Source organism: Rhinolophus sinicus, linkage group LG02 (assembly GCF_036562045.2).
Source record: "Rhinolophus sinicus isolate RSC01 linkage group LG02, ASM3656204v1, whole genome shotgun sequence".
NCBI classification, from domain to species: Eukaryota; Metazoa; Chordata; class Mammalia; order Chiroptera; family Rhinolophidae; genus Rhinolophus; species Rhinolophus sinicus.
The window spans coordinates 146,326,340-146,334,553 of record NC_133752.1 but is presented as its reverse complement, the minus strand read 5'-3'; positions in this window follow the sequence as shown (position 1 = coordinate 146,334,553).

Sequence of the window (8,214 nt, the reverse complement as noted above, 5' to 3'; positions counted from 1 at the left end):
CAGTTGGTCAGAGGAAGTGGGATAACTGTCACCTTCTGATCAGAGGCAGCGCTGCAGGAGGGAAAATGGTATATGTGTCAACTGCAGTGTTTGCTATGCCCAGGAATCCCAGCTCCAAGGAGAGTTCTCTTTGTTAGGTTTAGAGGAAAAGAAGGAGGACAAGGCAGAGGAGAAGAAAAAGAGAGACTGAACTAAAGAGAAGCACAGAGAGAAAAGCTAAAAGGAAGTGATTCACACACAGGAGAAAGTGAAACTGAAGCGTAACCACCCAAACTGTGAAAGGCAAATTGGGCTACCTCAGGGGAGAAAGCATCTTATCTTTTGCAGGCACCTGCCCTGCCATGACCATCCTCCCCCTTCTTCACCGAGGGAACACCTCCCTCCTCTAGAGTCCCCTCCCGGCCTTACCTACTTGGACTAGCAACTTGTCAGGCCTACCTTAGAAAGTAAGAGTAAATGAGAGGGTGGATATGAATGAGATCTATGTGTTCTACAATTATATACTATCATTTTTGTTATACTCATGATGAACTTTTTTCCTCTGAACTTCCTTCAGTAAAGGAGCGAGGAGTCAAAAAACCTTTAGGCCTTGCCCCATGTCTTCCCTGGATTCCAGGTTCCTTACCTATAAAATGATGAAATGAAAATAAATGATCTTTAAAGTTCTTTCCAGTATAGTATTTTATGTTTCTGATAATGCTAGCTACCATTTATTGAGTAAATACCCTGTAAAAACAATTACTATATCTTCACTCTAGTCCTCAAAACAATCTGTGAAGTGAATATTAATATCATAACCCATAGATGAATGAGACTTTGAGCAGAATCGGTGTGTCCTGACTTTTCCCATTCTGCAAACCTCTACGCTCACAGATGCTCTTCAAACGAATGTACTCCTAAAAGCCACCAGGTGGCAGCCTACGCCCATTGTCTGAATTCTGCTTGTTCTCAGGTGGACTCTGAGACTAGTCCACAGCTCAGAAGGTTGACCTAATCCAAACTGATGAGTTAACCCAGGAGATTGGATACATTTACGGGATAAGTAGGTAAACGTGAGTTTCTTCCTTAGATTGAATAATTTTTATTAAGGATGTCCAGGGTTGAATAGGATTTCAAAAGGTTAAGGAGTGAAAAGGAAACTGTCCTCGCAGGGGAGACCTGAATGAGCACAAACACCGAGGTGGAAAATGGAGGGTATTTTGGATATGTGGGAAAAATCAAGTAGCTCAATGTGGCTATAAATGTGAATTCTGTAATAAAGAATGAGTAGAACATAAGATTGTTAACACAGTTTGACGTTAAATCTAAGAGATTCTTGAATGTCATATTTCAAGGTTTGAACTTTGTTTTATTTTGTAAATTCTTTTGAAATAATTCCAAATTTATGGAAGAATTGTAAGAAGAATCAAGAGAACTCTGGTACACCTGTGTGGGGACAGAGCAAGGAGTGCAGTTTCCAGGCTCTTGGCCTCACGTGGAAAAGCGCTGGCTCAGGTAGTAAATGGCCATCAGCTGTGGCTAGTTGGCCGTCAGCTGTAACCAGTGAGCCATTGGCCACTAATATAACTGCCGTGGCTACGCTAGCAAAAATGGGGGGCCAGCAAGAAGATGATGGCTGGCAAATGTGGAGTGTGGATTGCGGATAGTGTGGCTCCTGCTTCCTGTGTTTCCAACCCAGCCGCCAGTGAGAGTAAAGTGTTATGACTCCCCTACCTATGGCTCCATGGGTATTCCTTTTTGGCCTCACCATATCCTGTGTTCTTATGCGGGGAGCAGGACCAGAGACCCCGCATGACACCCTGCATAACAAATGGCGCAGCGAGCAGGGTCTCCCACATGACAACCTGTCACTCTGATTTACAATTGTTAATATGTTGCTTTCTCACACTGTCTTTTTTTTTAACCTTTGGGACCAGTTTGCAGATCTTATACCCCTTTACTTAAAAACAAGGACAAATGATTTTTCACACAGTACAATTATCAAAATTGGCAAATTTAACGTTGCTGCAATATTATCTCATCTGTAGACCTTATTTAAATTTCATTATTTTCCCCACAACGTGCAGGATGACACACAGCAGATAGATTTCATGTCTCTTGCCTGCTTTAATCTGGAACTGTTTCTCAGCTTGCCATTGTCTATCATGACACTGATGTTTCTGAAGAGCATAGCCCTTCTGTTCCGTAGTGTGTCCCTCCGTTTGGTTTGTTTGCAGTTCCGAGTGATTAAGTTTGTGTTAGGCGATGCGTCCTTCTCAGTGCATCACACCAAGGAGGACACGGTGTCAGTTTTCCCATTATTGGTAACACAGTCTTCTTCTCCTTTTGTTCTGTGTTATTTCTTATTGTTATCACTTTCCTTTTTAATGAACAAGTGCTTTTTAAATATTTTGAAAGTATGTACATATTCTACTCCCTATCAAATTTTTAATTTCCCCCTACTAGTTTTAGTATTTTATTTTCTTAATGGTGGAGAGTAAAAAAAATATATCAAAATTATATTGAGTAGGGTAGGGTATATTCAGAAACATGTTTAGAAATATCACTCTGGACAGTGTGTGTGTGTGTGTGTGTGTGTGTGTGTGTGTGTGTGTGTGTGTGTCTTCTGCCTAGAATTCTGGTACTGGAGTCCTATCTTGCTTTGGGAAATCTTTTACCCTTCAGTCTAGCACGTAACAATCTTGGTGGACTGGAGGGCAAAAAAGACACCCTTTTTCCAGGCAAATGCAATGTGGTCTCAGAGCAGGCACCCTGATTGTATTTGCCCCCTTGGGCAGGCACCCTTGTGCAAGGCACAACCAGTGCCACCCCAAACACAGGGACCTACAGCTCTGGATTGGATTTGGGGAACATTAGAATTTGGGAGGGAACAAACATGTATTAAGCTCTCACTATCTACCTTCCTACCTCTCTTCTTGGGGTTCTTCGTCTCACTGAAATCTCACAGCAACCCTTCAAAGCAGGCCTTAGTACTCAGAGAAATCCTTGTCATTGCCGCAGTAACTGATATAACCAGATTCTTAACATATATTTTCCTCTCATTCTCACGACAACTTTGTTGGAAATATAAAGCAGATATCATTTGTCTCGTTTTATAGATGAAGATGCTGCCCATACAACTAGTGGCAAAACCAAGCTTTTGGACTTTCCATCAGAAGCTCTTTCTAATTAGAGCATGTGTGCTCCTCTAAGGAGGTAGGGGAGGATTTTGGAGAGTGAGGGAGAAGCCATAAGGAATAAGATGATAAGGACCGAGGAGGTGGGAGCGGGTGAGAGGGGGCTTGTGAAATCAAGGCGCTTCTTCTGGGTCCCTGGACATGGCTGTGGAGCTGCCCAGTGGTGCCCACAGGCTTCAGAATGCAGGGCACATGTCTCCCCTTTTTGGCTCCTTTTGCCAGGGACTCTAGAGAAGACCCACTCGTGGGTGCAGGGCAGATGCTGAGCAGCTGAGCAAGCGGGCAGAGAGGCCGTCTCCTCCAGCCAACTTGGTTTTCCCGAGGCCCTGTGAGCATAGCCTTCCGTTCTTCCTCCTTTGGGAGGAGAAAGCTGGCTTCCCTCCCCTCTTATTCCCAGTGGCTCTCAAGACCCCAGAAGGAGGTCTTTGCTTGGGCAAAAGAGGGCTGAAGGAGTAACAAAACATCAAAGTACAAAAGAAAAGGAAGAACCAGGCTTCTTCTCTGTGTCTTTCTTGTAAGACAAGAAGCCCCTAAGATAGGACGAGAGCAATTTTGTAGACCCTTGCAGGGAGGGCAAAAGTTAAAAGCCACAGGGAAAGTTGACTCTGAGAGTAAAGAAAAAGATCCCCAATTAATAGCCACATGCCTTCCCGCTCCCCAAAATAACAGGCTGAAATGTGAGGGGGGCTGGTTTAGGCTTGAAATAAAGATTTCTGTGGATCTTTGAAGTCGTATGTCACTCCATGGGGTAGATAAACCTCACAGGTCCATCTTGGACAGAGGGAAGAGATGCCCAAAAGGGCAGTGTGTTTCACAGGGAGACAGTGATCAAGAGATGGGCTGTCGGGATTTTAATCTCTGCTCTGTCATTAAACAGTTACTTGAGTTTGGACAAGCTGTGTAGCCTTGCAGCCTTAGTCTTCTCACATAACAAGAGACAACACTAGTGCCCATCTCACAGTGTTACTGTGGGAGTGTAGGTATGCAAAGCTTAGTATATCACCTAATACAGAGTGAGTGAAGAATTTAGCTATTATTATCATACTTCTTACTTCTAATGAAAGGAACATTAAGTTGAGGGTGAGAAAAATGGGTTTTTATTTCTGTGTCTTTCAAGATACCCAGTTCTTATCCTGGTAAATGGTATCTTCTTTCCCCTATATGCTCTCTATGCAGAAAGGCAATTATTGTGTGAGATCTGAGTTCTATTTCCAGTTGTGATACTAACTCACATTTTAAGCTAATGCATATATGTCACTACTCTGAGCCCCATAGGTAGATGGAGCAGATAATACTTATTTTGGATTGCTGGTTATTAACATAGTGCTTAGAGAGTTGATGTAGGAGATTTTTCTGTGAGTGGGTGCTGAGATTGTGAAACCGAAGAATGGAAACATGGACCAAGGAGAGGCAAGGAGTTGTAAAAGAGCATAGTTTATTGAAAGCAAAGGGTCAGAGCTCCCAAGAGGGAGGGGGTCCTGAATGGGGTGTCCCCTGACTGAGGCAAAAGCTCTTACTTTTATACCTTCCCTTGTCTGTTTGGGGAAGGGGAGCTGGCGCCTTTTAATGGAATTTGTCTATCAGGTTTGTTCTGTTTGCCCATCCTGAAGGGATTAGCAAAATAACCCATTCCTAGCTATCAGACCTGTTCTGTTTGTGGAGCCAAAAGGGATTTATCAGATAATTTATTAACCTCAAGGCGCTATTACATTTTGTCTTGGCGTGAAGGAGTTATCTCAGAATCTGGAGTTTTAGGATAAGGCTGTCTTATGGTTATTTTACCAGGGACCTTCTTGTCTGCGTAACAACATGCTAACTAACCTGTCTCAGAGTCAGATAGGCCTGGATTTGAATTATACTTCCCATATGTACTAGCTGTGTGACTGCAGACATCATATTTACCATCTCTGAGCCTCAGTTTCCTCAATTATTAATTAGGGATTATAATATTAAGCACCTTGTTGAGGTATTTATAAGGAGTTTTTAAAACAATAAAGCATAAGCTACTTAACACAGAGGCCAGAACAGAGTAAGCACTCTGGAAGTAAAATTAGTAGCTGGTAGCTTTTTGGTATAAATGAAAACGTAAGAAGTATCCTTTTAATCACATTTCTTTGCCTATGACAAAAAGGAGACAAAACGAATGTGCAAATTTAAAAACCTTATTCTGCTTTCCCCATTTAGACAGACCCACTGAAAAAATATCTAAGAATACTTGTCCAGGATTCAGCCATAACCTGCTCCAACACTCCCTCACCCTTCCCTCCACAGTAACCAACAGGCTCATCCATCAACTCTCAATCTCACCTTTGTCATGCAGAGTGGACTAGCCCCTAGCTACAAAGCCCCCTCTCCCCAAACACACCAACACACACACACCCTGCACAACACACACATAATTTCTCAAAAGCCAAATTAAAGTCACCGTCCATCCACTGACAGAAGCCTCTTTCCTATTCCCTTCTCCCAGGGGAATCCTCACTCTCCATTGACACCAGCCTTCCCCTCGCCCCCATCCTCCAATACAGGCACAAACCGGTTACCATCCACTTCTCCCCTTCTCCATTGCTCAGTAATTGTATTCTCCACCTCCCAGTGTCATGCTAATACAGGCTCCTGGCACAGCTGCCCAGATTAAATTAGAGCCCAAACCAGCAGGCTGACTAATTATATTTTCTGGCCTGGAATTCTCTTCCCCCACCTTTGGGGTACTGGGCCAATGAAGAGTAAATGAGCACGGCCAATATTTGCTGAGGATATTTGACTCTTCTTGCCTGGGTGGTTTTGTCCTCCCCAACCAATCTGCCCCCTTGAATTAGATTAGACCAGAATGAGAGAAGAGAGTTTTACTCAAAGGACCTTCCTAAATCCCATCCATTCTCCTGCTGCCTAGCTCAGCTGTGACTGGCCACCATCATCAGGCCAAGTAATAAAGAATAGCATGGAGCTCTTTCTTGAGAATGAGATTCTTCTGCTACCTCTGTGGGTCCTTTTGCTCTTCCTAACTCCAAAGTCTTTCTTCCAAATATTCATTGCCACTTGTCCTGCGGTGATTGTTGCTGAATTCTCTTACTACTGTCTCGTGTGGAAGAGAATGCTAGTCCCCTTACGGAATACTGGGTCAGAGCCTATCGTCCCACTTTTGTCTTTCCTTATTTGTGGCTGGAACATAATGTTTCAATTTGCCTAGAGACAAAGTTTGCCAGTCCTTTATTTCTTTATTCCCCTAATGTTTATTGTGCACTTAACCATATGCCTCGTAGTGAAATGGGTGTTAAAGAATGTAAAGGTCTAATTCCTGCTTTCAAGAAGAACAGGGCCTCACGATAGGTCTAAATACGTATAGATGTGCAGATAGGTCTTTCAAGAAATCTGTATGGGATGTAGTGCTGGCACAAGAGGCTTGGGGTAGCGCGCAGATGGGCATTATTGAAGAGGTGCCCCTTGCGTGAAGTTTTGAAAACTTGTTCAGAAAATGACTAAAGTTAGGACAGGAATTCTGGGAAGAGAGATCAGAGATATAGAGACAAGAAAGGCAAAGCAATTTCATGACCTGCAAGCATAATGGATAAGACAAAAGAAGTAACCAGAGAATGAGTCTTGAGAAATAGAGGAAGGTTTTATTTCTGTATCTTTCTGGGCCCCAAATTCATGTCTTCTTAGCTCAGGGAGAACAACTCCACTTCTGGAAGACCTGAGCAACCCCAAGTAGGGCTCTTTTCTTTGCTATCAGCTTTCCTCCTCATATTTGCTTGCAATAATCCCTCCCACAAATAATTGTCCTATTCTTATATGACCATTTCCTTTGGAGGTATGTTTAAGCAAGAAGGTGAGATTTTTAAAGAATTGAAGGGAAACATTCTGGCAGTAGAACTGCTAAAAATAAAACAAAACAGAAACAAAACAAAAACTTCTGACTGGATCTTGAATATTTTCCTATATAGTCACCAATCTCCTTTACCTCTTAATTCATTTATTTGCTAATTCAGCATATTTTTTTCAGGCCCTTTTCTATGTCAAGCACTATTCTAGAGATGACCCAGCATAGACAAATAAGAGAGTCCTTCCCCTTGAAGAAATCAGTCTAGAGAAGGATAGACTAATACATAGATAATTAAAAAAAGGGTACATGAGAGCACAGAGGAGGTTCATTATATTGGTTTCCTAGGTTAGCTATAACAAAGTACCAAAGACTGAGTGAGTGGCTTAATGCAACAGAAATTTATTGTCTTACTGTTCTAGAGGCTAGAAGTCCAAAATCAAGGTGTCAGTTGAGCCATGCTCTCCTGAAGCCAGTAGTGGAATCCTTTCCTTTCTCTTCCCACCTTCTGGTACTTTGCTAGCAATCTTTGGCATTCCTTGGCCTGGGCATGCATCACTCCAATCCTCTGTATTCACATGGCCTTTTACCTGTGTGTCTCTGTCTTCACATGGTCCTTTTCTTAGAAGGACACCAGTCATATCAGAGAGCGGCCCAGCCCCCTCCAGTATGCCCTCATTTTAACTTAGTGAATTACATCTTCAATGGCCCTATTTCCTAATAAGATGACATTCTAAAGCACTAGAGGTTAAGATGTCAATGCATCTTTTTTTGGAGGGAACACAATTCAACTTGCATCAGATACCTAACTCTTCCTAGGTATAGCAAGAAATCTCCTGGAGGTAAGAGTGATTGAACTAATTTTTGATTCCTGAAAATCAAATAAAAATTAGCCAAATGGGTGATTTGTGGTTGATGTTCTTATGGAAGAAATAATGTTGGAAGATGCATGAAGGTATAGAAAAGGCGTGTGTGAAGAATTTCCTGTAGCTATAGAATGCAATATTTAGAAATAAAGCAGTGAATGATGGGCATGAGAAGTAAGCTTGCATCAGATAGTGACAGGCATACTTTATCCTGGTATCAACTAGATGCTGTGTCATACTTGTGGACTGTGACTTACTGCTCTGATCACAGAAAGGTGATCAGACGGGGCTTTAACTGTTATGTGATATGGGAAAAGGGAAGTGGTAGATTGCTCTTCCTCAGTGACGGAAA